We start from the raw sequence: 18,720 nt of genomic DNA, 5'->3' as shown, positions 1-18,720 counted from the left end.
CCCCAGAGATAGGTACTAGGTCTCTGTTTCAAATTTGAAGTCGTGATGCTTCCATGACCTAGGAAGGGTTCATTACAAAATTTATTAACATCACAGAGACCATAAGAGGCAAAGTCAGGATCTGAACCCAGGTCTTTCTGCTGCCACAGCTCCAGCTGGGTCTACCATTCAGAAGCTAAGCTTCTAATAGTAACAAGGGAGTTCAGAAAGCCTAGCCATGGGCAGAGATGCCAGCCACCTTCAGTGAGCCTAGAAAAAATAAACAAAGCACTGGATTTTCCATTCTATCCCTACTCTGTCAACACAAGGTCCCTCTTGGGTGAACATTCCCTTCAGGTGTTTCCCAGCAACTCTAGAAGCATTATCATGACAACTTTCAGTTCAGAAGAGTCTTTCAGAGTTCATTTCTCCTGAATTGCACAGGAACATGAAGTATGTTAGAGGAACAAGGACAGAGGTGTGGCAGGGAAGGGAACGTGAGGAGAGGCTGGAAGTAGTAAGGTGATGACTGGTCTCACCTTCATACACTTATTTCACTTGCTACAATAAACATGTATTAATGTGGAAAGTATCAAATAAGAAAAGTTAGCTCGTGGCAAAGACAATACTATATGTACATCAAATCCATTTTATTATCTTCTTTCTACATAGATACTTCCACGTGGAAACGGCCTTTTAGTGTTTTTCCTAACTGGATTTTTTTCAGGTTCTAAGTTTGTAAAAGGACATCTTTCTGAGTATAGTTCCTTTCCCTTCTTCTGCTTCTGAATCACCTTCCCATTCTCATTTTGTTGTGGTGGGTTTGTTCCAAAGGGGAATAAATCAGAGAGGAAATAGTACATGTATTTTACATTCTCATTTAAACAAGGCCTAAAAGGGGGGAGAAATCTTATTAACACTTTTATCCTCCCCTCAGGGACCATTCTGAATTTTACTATCCTAATATTTACTCACTGCTACAGTAAAACCTTGGATAAACCAACAGGGACGGAGTTGTTTTAGAGACATGTGCTTCACAGAACTGGAATTTACACATTTGGGCAATAAAATGCTGTTGACTTTTAAATGTTCTGAGGAAAATATTTATGAGCATATTGAATGAAGGATGGTGACACAGTTTCACCCAAGTTCCCTGAACACACCACGCTCCCAGGAGGGGCTGGCACATGCTGTGACCTTTGCTTAGAACAATCTTCCCCTGCTTTGCCTCTTTAAATCCTCTGCATCCTTAGGCTGTTAGCGGCCAAGACCATTTTCCTCAGGTACACTCTATCAATTTTTACTAAAACGCATGAACTGTTCACTTAAAATGGGTGAATTCTGCCGTATGTAAATTGTACCTCAATAGAGCTATGAAGAACAAAACACACTGTCCAGGAAGTGAAGCCCACCAACCCTCCCCTCAAATGCAGCAGCTTTATGGTATGGAAATGGGGAGGGAAAGAGTCACACTGGAGAAACCTGATGAAAACTCTATCAGCCAGGACTTCCCTGGCGGTCCAGTGCCTAAGACTCCCCCATCCAAACAGGGGATCCGGTTCGAACCCTGGTCACACATGTGGCAAATAAGAGTTTGCATGCCTCAACTAAGACCCAGCACAACCAAATAAATAATAAATATTTTAAAAAATTAACCCCATCACCATATACAATTATGCTTGTGTGATTTGTTCGCTATATCTTTGGCACAAGGTAAGGACCTGGTTATTGATACACATTTAGTAATAAACATAGAGCAAGTACAGTGTCAGAGAATGTAAGTTCCATGACAACAGAATTGTGTCTGTCCTGTAGTCTGCTATATCCCCATCACCTAGAGGTGCCTGGCACATGGAGACAGTCAACAAAGACTCCTCCCCAAGTTGAGCCAAGGAATTCTTTCCCCAATGGTTTGTTTGAATTTGGGATAAAGACATTTTAGCTCAATCTGCCACGTTTCTTCAATAAAAGTCTATGGAAATATTGATGGAAATAATGTTTCTCACCAGATAAACAAAGAGGCACATGGGTCTTGGCCGTATTGAGAGAAGAAAGAAGCCAACACTCAGAGTGAAGGAGGGAAAAGAGGCAGAGCAAGAGGCCACTGGGATTCCCCTCAGGGATGTCCTGTCTGGTTCCCAGGCAACTGGGATCTTCTGTGTCCTGGCTGCCATGCGAAGTCCAATGAACTTGACCATGAGATCCTGTTGCTTGATTCAGCTTCACCAAGACTTTATCTGTGACATGTTTGACTAACCTGTGTTTCTGTTATGAAAGATGTTGGATCAAATAAATGTGGGAAATATCAAGAGAAGGAAAAGAGACAATAGAGCAGAAATGGGGATCAGAAAGGGAATGTAGAGGCTATAAAAAGGAAAGAAGAGGAAGAACTGAAAGAAATGAAAATGGCCTGATAAGTACACAGAAACAAGCATGAGTTTCAAAGCGTGGTGAATTTATAAGAGCTAAAATTCCAAAATATGCAAACAGCTCATACAACTCAATAACAAAAAACCCAGAAAATCCAATCAAATAATGGGTAGAAGACCTAATCATTTCTCCAAAGAAGAATGGCCAATAGGCACATGGAAAAGATGCTCATCATCGCTAATCACTGCTGCTGCTAAGTCATGTCAGTCGTGTCCAACTCTGTGCGACCCCATAGACGGCAGCCCACCAGGCTCCTCTGTCCCTGGGATTCTCCAGGCAAGAATACTGGAGTGGGTTGCCATTTTCTTCTCCTTGCTAATCATTAGAGAAATTCAAATTAAAACTACAGTGAGATACTACCTCATACCAGTCAGAATGACCATCATTAAAAATAATAAATGCTGGAGGAGATGTGGAGAAAATGGAACTGTCCTACACTGCTATAGCAGGTGAAGTGAAAGTGTTAGTTGCTCAGCTGTGTCGACTCTTTGAGACCCCATGGACTGTAGCTCGCCAGGCTCCTCTGTTCATGCAATTCTCCAGGCAAGAATACTGGAGTGGGTAGCCATTCCCTTCTCCAGTGGATCTTCCCATTCCAGGGATCAAACCCAGGTCTCCCTCATTGCAGGCAGATACTTTACCCTCTGAGTCATCAGGAAAGATAGTATGGAAGTTCTTTTAAAAACTAAAAATAGAGTTGCCTTATGATCAAGCAATCCCACTCCTGGCCAAATATCCAAAGGAAACTATAATTCGAAAAAATACATGCATCCTAATGTTCATAGCAGCCCTGTTTACAATAGCCAAGACATGGAAACATCCCAAATGTCCATCAACAGACGAATGGATAAAAAAGATGTGGTACATTTGTACAATGGAATATTACTCAGCCATAATGCCATTTGCAGCACCATGGATGGACCTACAGATTATTATCCTAAGTCAGACAGAAAGACAAATATCATATGATATCACTTATATGTTTGATCTAAAATATGATATAAGTAAACTTATTTACAAAACAGAAACAGACTCACAGACATTGAAAATAAATTTATGGTTACCAAAGGGGAAAGGTAGGAGGGATAAATTAGGAGTCTAGGATTATCAAATACGCACTACTGTATATAAAATAAGCAACAAGGCCCTACTGTATAGCACAGGGAACTATATTCAACATCCTGTAATAAACCATAATGGAAAAGGATTTGAAAAAGTATACACAGATATATAACTGAATCACTTTGCTGTACACCTGAAATGAATGCAATGTTGTAAATCAAATATGCTTCAATTTAAAAATAAATAAATAAGAATCAAAGTGTTGTGAATTCATTCATTCAGCAAAGATGCATTGCATGTGCTTTAAATCTTTTCAGTAATCTCTGACTCTCTGCGACCCCATGGACTGTAACCCGCCAAACTTCTCTGTCCCTGGGATTCTCCAGGCAAGAATACTGGAGAGGGTTGCCATGCCCATCTCCAGGGGATCTTTCCAACCCAGTGATTGAACCCGAGTCTCTTATGTCTCCTGCATTGGCAGGTGGGTTCTCTACCTGGGAAGCCTAAAGATACACTAAGCACTTACCACATGCCAGGTTCCACTCCAGGTATCAGGAATACGGCACTCAACCAAAATGACAGACATGACCACTCCAAAGAGCTTGCATCCTGGTGGGGGCTGGAGGGGAGGGACAGAAAGTAAGCAAACAAATAATTAAACAAGAGCGAAACCAGAGACTGGTGAGTATTTAGATAGCAATCTCAAATACAGTGTGACTGAGAGACAACTTTATATTGGTTGATCAGGGAAAGTGAAAGTGAAAGTCACTCAGTTGTGTCCAACACTTTGCAATGAATGCCATGGACTATACAGTCCACGGAATCCTCCAGACCAAATACTGGAGTGGGTATCCGTTCCCTTCTCCAGGGGATCTCCCCAACCCAGGGATCGAACCCACATCTCCCACATGGCAGGCAGATTTCTTTGCTCTTTGAAGGACAAGAAGATGCAACCAGAGTGAAGGTGGTAGAGGGTGTGTGGGGGCAATGATCCAGTCTGAAGGAGGAACCACAGCGTTAGGGCTCCAAGGAAGGTTCTGAAGCACAGGAAGCGGGTGGCCCTGGGGGGACTTTTGGTAATGTCCAGGGACATTCTGTCCTTACAAAGTGGTGGCAGGGGGTGGTGACACTGGCATCTAAGGGTTAGAGGTCAGGGATACTGCTGACCTACCATGCAAGGGACAAACCCACAGGCAAAGGGTTATCCAAAATGTCAGTGGTGCCAGGTGGAAAGACTGCCCTGAGACCATTCCAGCCTTGGCATCTCCAAGGTGTAGAAAACAGGAAACCATGCCTGGAAAAGAAAAGAGGAGCACCACAGGGCTATGAAATCACCCGCTTTGTACACCTTGGTGAGAAGCTGACAGCTCATTCTATACGTGGCAAGGAGCCCACAGATGTTTTAAAACCGGGCAGTAAACATGGACTCATTTATTTTTGGAGACAATCACACCAGCTTGTGTGTGGAATGTAGGGGGAGGGGCAAGTGTGAGTGAAAGAAACCAGGTGGGTGGCTTCTAATAGTAGACAGAAGTGATGGCAGCTTGTATGTTCATCATGGCAGGAGAGACAGAGAAGAGCTGAGATGGATTTCAGAGGTCATACTCATAGGTCTTGATGATAAAGTGAATTAGAAGGTGAGGAAAAAAGGAATCCGAGATTCACTGAAGGATTTGCGGCCATCTTCATGGGGGTGTGATCAGTGCCAAGAGATGTCCCCCAGGCTGGTGGGGACCTCAGGGGAGGCTCAGGGCCACCCTGGATCCAGGTACTGGGCAGGTCCCAGCACAAAGGCTTCAATGCCCCCAGGAAGGCCAGTATACTGGGGATGGGGGCACAACCCTGTAAGGAGGCGGAATTCACTACCCTATTCCTGCCCATCTCCATGTAGCACCAGGTCTGGCAAATTCTATAGCTGATCCTGCTTAAAAGCTATTTGGGGCAACCAGACACTCAGTTAGTGTCATTTACCAAAACAGAAAAGAGCAGGGTGGGGTAAGAGGTGCAGTTTGGGACGTATTTAACCTCGAGATGCCTGTGAGACATCACACTGACAAGACCAAGTAGGCAATTGTGTACATCTACCTACAGCTTCCCACCTCCCTCCGTGCTGGGCTTCCCTGGTGGCTCAGCTGGTAAAAATCCACCTGCAGTGCAGGAGACCTGGGTTCAGTCCCTGGGTTGGGAAGATCCCCTGGAGAAGGGAGCGGCTACCCACTCCAGTATTCTGGCCTGGAGAACTCCAGGGACTGTATAGTCCATGAGGTCGCAAAGAATCAGACACAACTGAGCAACTTTCACTTTCACTTCACCTACAGCTCAGGAAAGGTATGAAGTCACATAGAATTCATCTGCTGGTAGATAGTGTTTAAAGCCATGAGAATGATGGTGCAGCTGTTATGAAAAACAGTAGGATGGTTCCTAACACCATTAAACACAGAATTACCAGAGAATCCAGCAATTTCGCTTCTGGGCAAAAGAAGAGAAAGCAGGGACTCAGGCCCATATTTGTACACCCATGTTCACAACAACATTATTCACTGTAGCTGAAATGTGGAAACAACTCGAATGTTCAAATGCCCATTTACAGATGAAGGAATAAACAGCATGCTGTGTAGACAATGTAATGTTGCATGAGTGTGTGCTCAGTCGTGCCCAACTCTTTGTGATCCCATGGACTGTAGCCCACCAGACTCCTCTGTCAATGGGATTCTCCCAGCAAGAATACTGGAGTGGGTTACCATTTCCTCCTTCAGGGGATCTTCCCAATCCAGGGATTGAACCCATGTCTCCCGCATCTCCTGTAATGTAGGTGGATTCTTTACCACTGAGCCACCAGGGAAGCCCCACAATGTGATACTACTCGGTTTTAAAAGAGAAGGAAATTCTGACATGTGCTACAACATGAATGAACTTTTAGGCCATTGGGCTCAGTGAAAGAAGCCAGTCACAAAAAGACAATACTGCAGGATTCCACTTATGTGAGGAACCTGAAAGAGTCAAATTCATAAAATGGTGGTTACCAGGGGCTGGGAGCAGAGCAGGATGGGGAGTCATTACTTAATGAGTGTAGAGTCCCAGTTCTGCAAGATGAAGACGTTCTGGAGGTGGATGGTGGTGATGGCCACAAAATGTGAACGCACTTAGCGCCACTGACCTGAGCACCTAGAAATGACTAAAATGGTAAATTTTGTGTTATCCACATTTTACAATTTAAAAATGAACTTATTCATTATTATTCAATGCTTCCTCAGCAATATCTTCAGAACTGTTCTAAATGCTTTCCATGTTTAAAACTCATATAACCCGGGGGACATGGGTTCAAGCCCTAGTCGAAAAAGATCCCTCATGCCTCGAAGCAACTAAACCCGAGTGCCACAGCTACTGAAGCCCATGCTCTAGAGGCCTTGAGTCACAACTACTGAAGCCTGTGAGCCTAGAACCCATGCTCCATAACAAGAGGAGCCACTGCAATGAGAAGCCTGTGCACTGCTGCTAGAGAGTAGCCCCCGTTCTCCATAGCTAGAGAAAATCTGCATGCCACAGTGAAGACTCAGTGCAGCCAAACATAAATAAATAAATAATTTAAATATTAAAAAACCCCTCATATAGCCCCTCATCACCATCTCTAAGGTAGGTCTGACATTATCAAGCCATTTTACAAACAAGTGACCAGAGATGTTAAGGAACAGACCTAAGCACACCCAGCTTCCAACTGGCTAGGGTAGAATTTAAGTCAGATGGTCTGGTTGCAGAGCCCAGGCTTTTTTTTTTTAACATACTGTACTACGTGCCAACTGAGATTATGTCATATGCTATAAGAATACACATTTCACAATAAAACAATAATTTTTAAAGTTAAAGGCTGAATTTATGGCCCACAAGCAGCGAGGTCCTGGCTTTTCATCATATTCCAACATCACTTCCCAGCATAGAGCCTGGCATTGCAGATGCAATGAGAAATCATCCAGAAGTGATCACTGTACCATGTCTGAGAAAACCTCTCTATGACCAGAGACATTTTTAGGAAATACATACCAGAGAGTCTCCTCTGAGTGCAAAAAGGCCAGGATCCCCCACGGCCCCTTTCCCAGTCCTTAGGAGGATTCAGCCTGGACTCAGCCAGCAGGGGCACAAGAGTCCAGGAGGGCCAGGCCCCAGTCCCAGGACAGGTAGCCCTGGGGGAGAGAGGTGCAGATCTTTGGCGTCAGAGAGAGGCAGTTACTGGGCTATTTTTAAGTTGCTCTGCTATGTTATCAGTTAAACCTCTCAAGCAGAAGCAACACCAACGCCACAGAAACTCCAGGCCTGCAGCTAGGAAAAATATGGTGGCTGGACCATGATATACAAAGTTCTCATTTATGAAGCAAAGTTGGAACTGGCTGGCAGAGGGTAGGTAAAAACCACCCATGTAGATTCACTCTAGAGGTCAGAATTCCCTTGCTCAGAAACACATCCCAGGGACCTCCCTGGTGATCCAGTGGCTAAGACTCTGCACTCCCAACGCAAGGGGCGCGGGTTCCATCCCTGGTCAGGGAACTGGATCCCACAAGCCACAACTAAGAGTTCGCCTGCTGCAACTAAGACCCCATGCAGCCAATAAATAAATAAATACTTAAAAAGAAAGAAACAAATGCATCCCAGACCATTAGGAACCCCTGGCCAGTGTCAGCTCTGGGGGAGCCTGAGTCACTGAAGTGGATAGAATGCAGGAAAGGGCCAGGTGAAAGGATGCAAAATGTCCTCTCGGCTCAAGTCTTAGGCAATTGGAAAAGGGTGAGCAGCCTTAGATTGATCTCAAGGTCAGAATCTCCATATCCAAATGGTTCTTTCAGACACAGGGAGGCCCAGGCCCCAGAGCAGTGAGCAGGAAGCCCCTCCTCAGGTGGAATTTAAGGTGACCCATAGCCACTGCCTTTGAGTATCCTTACCTCTCAGGCCCATTCGTGTGTTGGGAAGGACCCTGACCTCCACTACAGGAGCTGGGTCAGACGTTCTGGGTGGGCAAAACCAGCCCTCAAGACCAAGGAGGTTCTGCTGAATACAGCATTAGCATAGCCCAGAGAAAATGTTTCGCTTAACTTATCGGAAATAGCTAAATTTATATGAAGGGAGGCAGAGAAACTAGACTGTTCCATCATCTTCACTTCCATTTTTACCACTTTTCAAAGAAATTTCGAAAACAACACCTGTAATAGTAATCTCAGCGCTCATTAGCTATGTTTTTTTTTTTTTTTTAATTTTGAAAATTTCAGCTGTGCTGGGTCTCCACTGTGGTGCTCAGGCTTTCTCTAGTTACGGCTCCCGGGTTTTGTTGCTCCACGGCATGTGGGATCTGGATCAAACCTGCGTGCCCTGCATTGGAGGGCAGATTCTTAACCACTGGGCCACCAGGGAAGTCCTTCACCAGCTATGGTTTTCTTCTAGATTTTAATACTTCAGTTCTCTGATCCTTCCTCAAAGCAAGGCAAATACCAAAAGAACAAACCAACATGTTAACATCATCCCTAGGAAATGACAACACAATAAGCAAGAGAACACAGCCTTCCCGGGTTACTGAATTCACATCCAGAATTCCACCAAACAGAAGAAACAAGTGGTAACATTTGGTGCATCCTTCCTGTTTTCTTAACCCCTCTTTTCCTCCCTATCAGTACATTATGTTGCTGAGAACACAGTTCACATTGAAAGCAGTGTTGTTTTTTCTTTTACACTTGATCAGACTCATTTCCCAACATCGTTAAAAATTATTAATCGAGGTGTTGAACAGCGGCATAATATTACAAGGTGTTTCATGCGGTCAAGTATCTAACCATTTCCAATTGTAGGAAGCAACATTGAGGTCGTTTCCAGTCTTTCATGATTACAAATGATGCTGACAGACATCTCTGGTTTATATCCTAGTCTGTGTTTCCGAGCATTTCTTTTGGGGAGATTCTATTAGTGAGATGACTGTCTAATGTATATACTAGTTCTGAAGGCTTTGGGAACACAGGAAAAGAGCTGTTTTTTTCAGATTCTGTGACTTCGTGGGTCAGGCCCTCCCCCGATACTAATCCAGCATTTAGCCCTATGTTCTTACCAAGGTATCTTTGCCCTCCGCCACCTTTCCACCCAAGCACAATTACTACCTCCGATAATTACAGGCTTCTATGATAGGTATGAGGAATTAAAAGGCACCACAGCTGCTACTGGGGGGAAAAGGTGAGGAAGGGCGTAGAAATGCTTGCGTTTACAAAGCGCTTTTCCTCCAAAAAGCTCAAAGGTGTTCTGAGACATGGTCTCATTAATCTCCACAGGTCTGTTATTTTTCCTTCTGATACAGGTCCAAACATAAACCTTATTTGTTAGCTTGTATTTATCCACTCACTGTGTGCCAGCTTTCGTGACGTTCCTAAAGTAGCTTTTATATTTGGGACTTCTGGATCACGCGGATGACAAAAAAGCCCCATAGCTCACCCTTAAGGCCCAGAGGAGGAAAACAGGAAGGACAATTGGTTCTCATTTTAAGAACAAACAGCGGACTTCCCTGGTGGTTCACTGGTGAAGAATCCACCTGCCAATGCAGGGGACACAGGTTCCATCCCTGGTCCAGAAAGATCCCACGTGCCTAGGGGCAGCTAAGCCCGTGCACCACAACTCCTGAGCCTGAGCTCTAGAGGCCGTGCTCCCCAGCAAGAGAAGCCACCGCAAGAGGCCAGTGCATCACGACTAAAGAGTAGCCCACTCACAACGATGAAGACTGTGGCCAAAAATTAACAAATAAATACATTTACATTAAAAAAGAAAGAAAGAACAGAGAAGCTAAGTTACCCAGCACAGAGTGAAGGAGTGAAAGGGGGACTGAGGGCAGGAGCCCTACAGGACAGCTGGACACGAGGCAGGTTGCTTTCTTGCGAGTCGCTTGCTTATACCTTTTTGCATGAATACAGTCACAATTTCTGACTGTAGATATCCTGAAATGAATTGTGCTAGATGGAATGTTGGCTTAGCCAAAGACGTCCACCTCCTAGCCGCAGAACCTGTGAATACATTACATGGCAAAATCAGATGTGATTAAATTAAGGATCTTGACAAAGTAAGACTATTTGGATGGCATCACTGACTCAGTGGACATGAATTTGAGCAAGCTCCAGGAGATGGTGAAGGACAGGGAAGCCTGGAGTGCTGTAGTCCATGGGGTTGCAGATTGGATATGACTGAGTGACTGAACAAATTCTGGATAATGGGTGTAGTCACAAGCATCCTTCTAAGAGGGAGGAAAAACTTTTATGCATCAAAGGACACTATTGGATTGACATATATACACTACTATATAAGGAATGGCCTTCCCTCGTAGCTCAGACAGTAAAGAATATGCCTGCAATATTGGAGACCTGGGCTTGATCCCTGGGCCGGGAAGGTTCCCTGGAGAAGGGAATGGCTATCCAGTCTAGTATTCCTGCTGGAGAATTCCATGGACAGTGGGGCCTGGTGGGCTACAGTCCATGGGGTCTCAAAGAATCGGACACAACTAAGCAACTTTCACTTCACTTTACTTCATATAAAGAATAAAGAATAGCACAGGCACAGGCAATTCTACTCGGTGCTCTGTGGTGACCTAAATGTGAAGGAAATCCAAAAAAGAGGGGATATGTGTTTAGGAATGACTGGTTCACTTTGCGGTACAGTAGGAACTAACAGTATTGTAAAGTGACTATGCTCCAATGAAAACAAAAAGGACACTATTATGAGTGAAAAGACAAACCAAGAATGGAAGAATGTATCAGCGAATTGTATGTCTGATAAGGGATTAATATCCAGAATGTGTAAAGAACTCCTACACCTCAACAACAAAAAGACAAACAACCCAATTAAAACGGACTTAAATAGACATTTCTCCAAAGAAGATAAACAAACGGCCAATAAGCATATGAAATGTGCTATGAAATGTTCTATATCATTAGTTATTAAAGAAATCAAATCCACAACAAGAAACTACCGCACATGCACTGGGATGACGATAATCATACAGACAGACAGTAACAAACATTGGTGAGGATGTGGAGAAATTGGAACCCACACACACTGCTGGTGGGAATGTAAAATGGTCCAGCTACCGTGGAAAATCAGTTCGGCAGCTCTTGAAAAAACTAAATGTTGCATTTTCCTATAATCCCACAATTCCATGCTCTTGGGTTCAAAATAAAATCAAAGAAAGAAATGAAAGCAGGAACTTAAACAGATACTTGTACTCCAATGTTCACTGCAGCATTGTTCATAATATCGAAAGTAATAGAAATAAGCCAAGTGTTCATCAACCAATGAGCAGATAAACAAAATGTGGCATACACATTCAGTGGAATATCATTCAGCCACCAAAGGAATGAAGTTATGGGGACTTCCCTGGTGGTCCAGTGGCTAAGACTGCCAGCTCCCAATGCAGGGGTCCAGGTTTGATCCCTAGTCAAGGAACTAGATCCCACATGCCTCAACTAAAGGTCCTGCATGCCACAACTAAGACCGAGCACAGACAAAGATTTTTTTAAAAAGGAATGGAAGTTCTAGGATATGCTACAACACAGATGAACACTGAAAATACTACGCTAGGTAAAAAAACAAACACAAAAGGATAAACGCAGCCTGATTCCAGTTACATAACATACATGCAATAGGCAGAGTCACAGAGACAGTGAACAGACTCAAGGTTACCAACAGCTGGGAGAAGCAGGGAATGGGGAGTTATTGCTTAATGGGCAGAGTTTCTGCCTGGGCCAGGAAGGGTTTTGGAAACAGTGGTGAGGGTTATACTACATTGTGTATGTAATTAATGCCACTGAATTGTACACTTCAAAATATGTTTAGGTGCCAAATTTTATGGTACAAATATTTTATATTTTACAACAATCAAAGTAAAGAGGGAGTCAAGAGGGTCAAGGTCAGAAAAAAGATGCGAAGATGTGAGCAGAGACTGGAGTGATGCACTTTGAGGAGTGGAGCCGTGAGCTGAAGAATGCAGGCAGCCTCCAGAAATAGGTAAGAAGACAGATTCTCTCTGGAGCTTCCAACATCTTGATTTCAGCCTTCTAAAACTCCTATGGGGCTTCTGACCTCCAGAACAATAAAATAATAAATCATGTTGCTTTAAGCCACTAAGTTTGTGGTAATCTGTTGCAGCAGCCATAGGAAACCAATGTTGTTGCTATCGTTCAGTCACTAAGTTGTGTCTGAATCTTGGCGACCTCATGGACTGCAGCCCGCCAGGCTCTTCCATCCTCTACAAGGATATGAGGAAACTAATACCCAGACATAAAATCTTATTACAGGCTTCCCAGGTGGCACAGTGGTAAAGAATTCGCCTACTAATTCAGGAGATGTGAGATGCAGATCAATCCCTGGGTCAGGAAGATCCCCTGGAGAAGGAAACAGCAACCCACTCCAGTGTTCTTGCCTGGAAAATTTCATGGACAGAGGAGCCTGGCAGGCTACAGCCCGTGGAGTTGCACAGAGTCAGACCTGACTGAGCACAGCAGCACAAGAGCTATAATACGATTAACTTCACAGAACCCACAGAGCCTTCATATCCAGCCAGCTATCTCTCAACCCTCTCTCCTAATACCAAGATCTTGATTCCGAGGCATATCTCAGTGGTATTTCTCTAAAATCACCAAACCACAATCTTAGGGTTCAATTGGGTTCCATCCCTAAGATTCTCTGTGCTGAATTCAATAAAGCTGCTTCTTATCCACTGATCACCCTACATGACTTTGCTCCATGAATCTGATCACTGCTAATCAAGTTTCAGCCAGGTGCAGCCAGGTGCAGCTGTGGCTCCGTCACCTGAGCTCCAAGCCACGAGCTATGGATGCTCTCCACATTGTGGCACTGGGCGGATACAAAGGCTCTGCTGGTTGGGGGTGGGGGTAACAGCCAGAGATATGGACTCAACCATCATCCCCATGGAGCTGTGGTCCATGGTGGAGGAAGGGGGTTTTCTGACAATCGCAGTGGTGCCCCGCCCCCCTTTCTTAAAACTGTGGTGATAGACACAGACCAAGGAGGAGGGGTAAACAGGTGGGAAGGCAGGTGACCGGGGCAGTCTTTAGCACTCAGCCAACTCACTTCTTCCCAGGAGTGACCTGAGCAGTGTTTGGTTTCCTGCATTTTGCTTACGGTCTAAGTAAATAAAGGAAAAGTGGTAAATCCACCTGCCCTTTCTTTCTTCCTCCCCATGAAAATCCCCATGAAAGTCACACACAGTGGATTGGTAAACAACCAACCAAAGATCTTGTCAAAAAAGAGCCAGGAAGAAAGTGAACAGAAGTCTGACAATCTGCTACTGCCCCTTAAGAGAATGTTTCTCCAAATCACTTATTTTTTAATTACAGAAGGAAGGCATGTTTACTGTAAACAATTTGGAAAGTAGAGAAAAACACACAGGAAAAAAATGCAAATTATCTATAATTTTACCATCTTTTTTTTTTTTTGCAACACCATGTGACTTATGGGATCTCAGTTCCCAGGCCAAGTATTAAACTCAGGCCCCCAGCAGTGAAAATGTGGCGTCCTAACAACAGTGGACCGCCAGGGGATTCCCTGTAATCTTACCATCTTGAGATTTCACTGTCCCTTCTCTAACACCCTCTATACTCTAACTCTGCCTTATTTGGGTTCATAGTTTTGTTAGATTACTATTACTATTATTGTTGTGGTGGTTGTTACTTACTGTCTGACCACCTCAGTAGAACACAAAGTCCATGAAAGCAGGGAATTTTCCTCCCTGAAAACCAAGAATGGTGTTCAATAAATGTTTGTTAAATGAAAAATATTAAAAAAGACACATGCACCCCAATAGCAGGACTATTAATATTTACAATAGCCAAGACATGGAAGCAACCTAAATGTACATCAACAAATTAATGGATAGAGAAGAAGTGGTACATATATACAATGGAACATTACTCAGCCATAAAAAAGAAAGAATGCCATTTGGCATTATAACATGGATGGACCTAAAGCTTGTCATACTGAGTGAAGTAAGTCAAATGGAGAAAGACAAACACCATATGATATCACTTATATGTGGAATCTAAAAAAAATAGTACAAATGAACTTACAAAACAGAAATAGAGTCACAGATGCAGAAAGCAAATCTGTGGTTACCAAAGGTCAAAGCAGGGAGGGATAAATTGGGAGACTGGGATTGACATAAACATACTACTACACATAAAATAAATAGTAAAGGCCTACTGTACAGCACAGAATCTAAAAAAGAGTGGACATATGTATATGCATAACTGATTCACTTTGCTGTACATCAGAAACTAATACAACATTATAAATCAACTACACTTAAATAAATATTAATTAAAATAAAAAATACTTTGGTATATCAGCTTTTAATCACTTTTCTAAAAAACATATATGTACACAAATTATGTTTATACAGCATTATTTTTGTTACTTTAAAAATCATTCTAGGAACTACCCTGGTGCTCCAGTGGTTAACATACTCTGCGCTTCCACTGCAGAGAGCACAGGTTCCATCCCTGGTCGGGGAACTAAGATCTCACATACCAAATGGCATAGTCAAGACTTTTTAAAAAATAAATGGAGAAGTTTAATAAAATAAAGTACCTTTCTATCATCAAGAGCCTCAAAGAGAATATCTGAAATGGTCATGGTCTGAAAAGCTGTGCCCAGATGAACTCAACTGCACATTTATTCTTCTTGGGATGAATTTTAAAGCAGGATCTTTGGGGACAGGCCTTGGAGAACAAATGACGTCATTGTTTCAGCCTTTAATGGTGCACCTGGCTTACGTGCTTTCCCCTGAGAGTCACGCAGCTGCCAGCGTTTGCACGGATACACTTGAACAGGTGAGTAGGTTGCCTGGGAGGTAGGATTGAGTGGATGGACCCTATAGAAGGTCAAGGGCATAAGGGCACCAAAGAACAAGTGCAGAATTAAAGCATGTGAATGGGTGATGGGACTCTGCAGCACGCTCCGTTCCTCAACCTCAGATCCTAAGGTACAACTGTGTTCTGTAATATTAATTTCTTTCTAGTGCTAAACCAGTAATTAGAAAAAAAAATTAAACATACTGGGTCAGGACTTCAGCAAGTCATTTAATAAGCCTCTCATCCTTGCAGAAAAGGTTGAGAGATGTGGATTAAAACATAATGCAGAAGCTTTTTAGCAGAAGACCTTTCATCGACGCAAACGAAGCTGTTGTGGAGTTGAAAACTCAATGATGGGACTCTATGAGCCGTCAACGGTGGTGCACTGGGCACAGCCACTTCCACTGTCAAAAGTGTTTGATGAATTCAAATACAGTAAGTGCCAACAAATGTCCTGCAAGGTCACTGCATTTTGTTGCCTCACCCATCCTGTTCTTTCTCAATTTACCTTTAGTGCAGCGACGGCCAAGGAGAGGCACTGTGAAGCCAGAGTCCTGACTGATCATGTACTCAGACCTGAACCAGGATCAGTTCAGTTCAGTTCAGTTGCTCAGTCATGTCCGACTCTTTGCAACCCCATGGACCGCAGCACTCCAGGCTTCTCTGTCCATCACCAACTCCTGGAGCTTGCTCAAACTCATGTCCATCAAATTGGTGATGCCATCTAACCATCTCATCCTCTGTCATCTCCTTCTCCTCCTGCCTTCCATCTTTCCCAGCATCAGGGTCTTTTCAAATGAGTCAGTTCTTCACATCAGGTGGCCAAAGTATTGGAGTTTCAGCTTCAGCATCAGTCCTTCCAATGAATATTTAGGACTGATTTCCTTTAGGATGGACTGGTTGGATCTCCTTGCAGTCCAAGGGACTCTCAAGAGTCTTCTCCACCACCACAGTTCAGAAGCATCAATTCTTCCATGTTCAGCTTTTTTTATAGCCTGCCCAACTCTCACATTCATACACGACTACTGGAAAAACCATAGCTTTGACGAGATGGACCTTTGTTGGCAAAGCAATGTCTCTGCTTTTTAATATGCTGTCTAGGTTGGTCATAGCTTTTCCTCCAAGGAGCAAGCATCTTTTAATTTCAAGGCTGTAATCACCACCTGCAGTGATTTTGAAGCCCAAGAAAAGAAAGTCTGTCACTGTTTCCATTGTTTCCCCATCTATTTGCCATGAAGTGATGGGACCGAATGCCATGATCTTAGTTTTTTGAATGTTAAGCCAGCTTTTTCACTCTCCTTTTTCACTCTCATCAAGAAGCTCTTTAGTTCTTCTTTGCTTTCTGCCATAATGGTGGTATCATCTGCATATCTGAGGTTATTGATTTCTCCCAGCAATCTTGATTCCAGCTTGTGCTTCATCCAGTCCATCATTTCTCATGATGTACTCTGCATATAAATTAAATAAGCAGGGTGATAGTATACAGCCTTGACATATTCCTGTCCCAATTTGGAACCAGTTTGTTGTTCCATGTCCAGTTCTAACTGTTGCTTCCTGACCTGAATACAGGTTTCTCAGGTGGCAGGTCAGGTGGTCTGGCATTCCCATCTCTTTAAGAATTTTCCACAGTTTGTTGTGATCCACACAGTCAAAGGCTTTGGCATAGTCAATCAAGTAGCAGTAGATGTTTTTCTGGAACTCTCTTGCTTTTTTGATGATCCAACGGATATTGGAAATTTGATCTCTGGTTCCTCTGCCTTTTCTAAATCCAGCTTGAACATCTGGAAGTTCTCAGTTCACATACTTCTGAAGCTTCAGTTGGAGAATTTTGAGCATTACTTTGTTAGCATGTGTGATGAGTGCAATTGTGCGGTAGTTTGAACATTCTTTGGCATTGCATTTCTTTGGGATTGGGATGAAAATGGACCTTTTCCAGCCCTGTGGGCACTGCTGTAACACCAGTGTGTAATACCTAAGAAGGTCTCCAGCACCCAGCCCTCTTCACCAGCTCTCATTCTTCTCAGTCCTTTTCTGTCCAGGATCTCATCTTCTGTCTGCTCAACAGCATCCTCTCAAAGCCCGCCTGTCCTTCTTCCCAGGTGCAGTCACTAGACACAGGCTTTTTTAGGACCAGATTAACGTTTACTTATCATTATAATACCATTAGCATGAGGAAGGGTCCATTCCCTTCACCTGTCTCACAGTCTTCCAGCCAAAAATGCCATCATGGCAGCCACTTCCTCATTCTCCTTGCTGTTTCCGCACCTATGTCCTGCAGGCTGGTAACAGACCTTAACTTCACTCACTTAATGTGTTCTGTTTCCACTCACCAACCCCCAAACTCCTCTTCTCCACAGCAACTCAGTTCTCCTGCTCAGTACTCTCCAACAAGATCATTAAGGATTTTTTAAAGTTAATTAATTAATTAATTTGGCTGAGCCAGGTGTTAGTTGCCACATGAAGAAACTTTAGTTGTGATGTAGGAACTCTTAATTGCAGCATGTGGGATTGGTTCCCTGACCAGGAATTGAACCTGGGACCCCTGCACTGGGAGCTCAGGGTCTTAGCCACTGGACCACCATGGAAGTTCCAAGATCATTAAGGATTTTTGGTGCAGGGAAACTGGTCATTTTTGGCAAAGGGTATCCATATGAATGTAAATAAGCAAGGAAGAAGAAATCTATGAATGATCCCAAAATTATCAGTCAGACCTGCATTCATCATTGGTGAAAATGCACATGGGAAGAGCAAGTTTTACTCCCTCTTAATCACATAGAATTTATACACAAATGGACTTATGAATAACTTGTTTGTAAGTAGAGGCACACTGGTACAGTTACATGAAGTGATAACTGGTTGAGCAACTTCACCACAAGATATGGGCTGGTAGACCCAATGCCAATATTTCCTTTTGTTAAAACATATAATTTTTAAAAATTGAGGTATAGTTGGTTTATAATATGATGTTAGTTTCCAGTGTACAAGACAGATTCAAAAATGTTATAGCTTATACTCCACTTATAGTTATTGAAAAATATCGGCTATATTCCCTGTGCTGTGCAGTATATCCTTGTAGTAGCTTACTTATTTTATATATAGTAGTTTGTATTTCTAAATCCCCTACCACCATCATGCCCCACCCTCTTCCCTCTCCCCAGAAGCAATCACTAGTTTTCTATCTGTATCTGTCTTGTTATATTCACTACCTTGCTTTATTTTTTAGATTCTACATATAAGTAATAATATATAGTATTTGTCTTTCTCTGACTCACTTCACTAAGCATAGCATTCTCTATGGCCACCCACACTATAACAAATGGCAGAATTTCTTTTTTATGGTTGAGCAGTACTCCATTGTGTATATATACCA

At 43.2% G+C, this 18,720-nt stretch overlaps 1 long non-coding RNA gene across 3 annotated transcripts in view; it reads right to left on the bottom strand.

Annotated features, from left to right (window-relative positions):
- Nucleotides 1-18,720, bottom strand: part of LOC139036583 (uncharacterized) — a 78,107-nt gene that overhangs the window by 18,546 nt on the left and 40,841 nt on the right. The window contains exons 5-6 of one of the 3 annotated variants that reach the window (XR_011489401.1): nucleotides 4,643-4,765; nucleotides 3,998-4,090 (exon numbers count right to left, since the gene is read on the bottom strand). This is a non-coding gene — a long non-coding RNA (uncharacterized lncRNA). The remainder of the gene's footprint in view (nucleotides 1-3,997; nucleotides 4,091-4,642; nucleotides 4,766-18,720) is intronic. The other 2 variants (XR_011489403.1, XR_011489402.1) reach the window with 2 other exon arrangements.

The sequence above is a fragment of the Odocoileus virginianus genome, chromosome 9 (genome assembly GCF_023699985.2).
Source record: "Odocoileus virginianus isolate 20LAN1187 ecotype Illinois chromosome 9, Ovbor_1.2, whole genome shotgun sequence".
NCBI classification, from domain to species: domain Eukaryota; kingdom Metazoa; phylum Chordata; class Mammalia; order Artiodactyla; family Cervidae; genus Odocoileus; species Odocoileus virginianus.
Note: the sequence above shows the minus strand (reverse complement) of the source record. Positions and strands in the feature narration are given on the sequence as shown.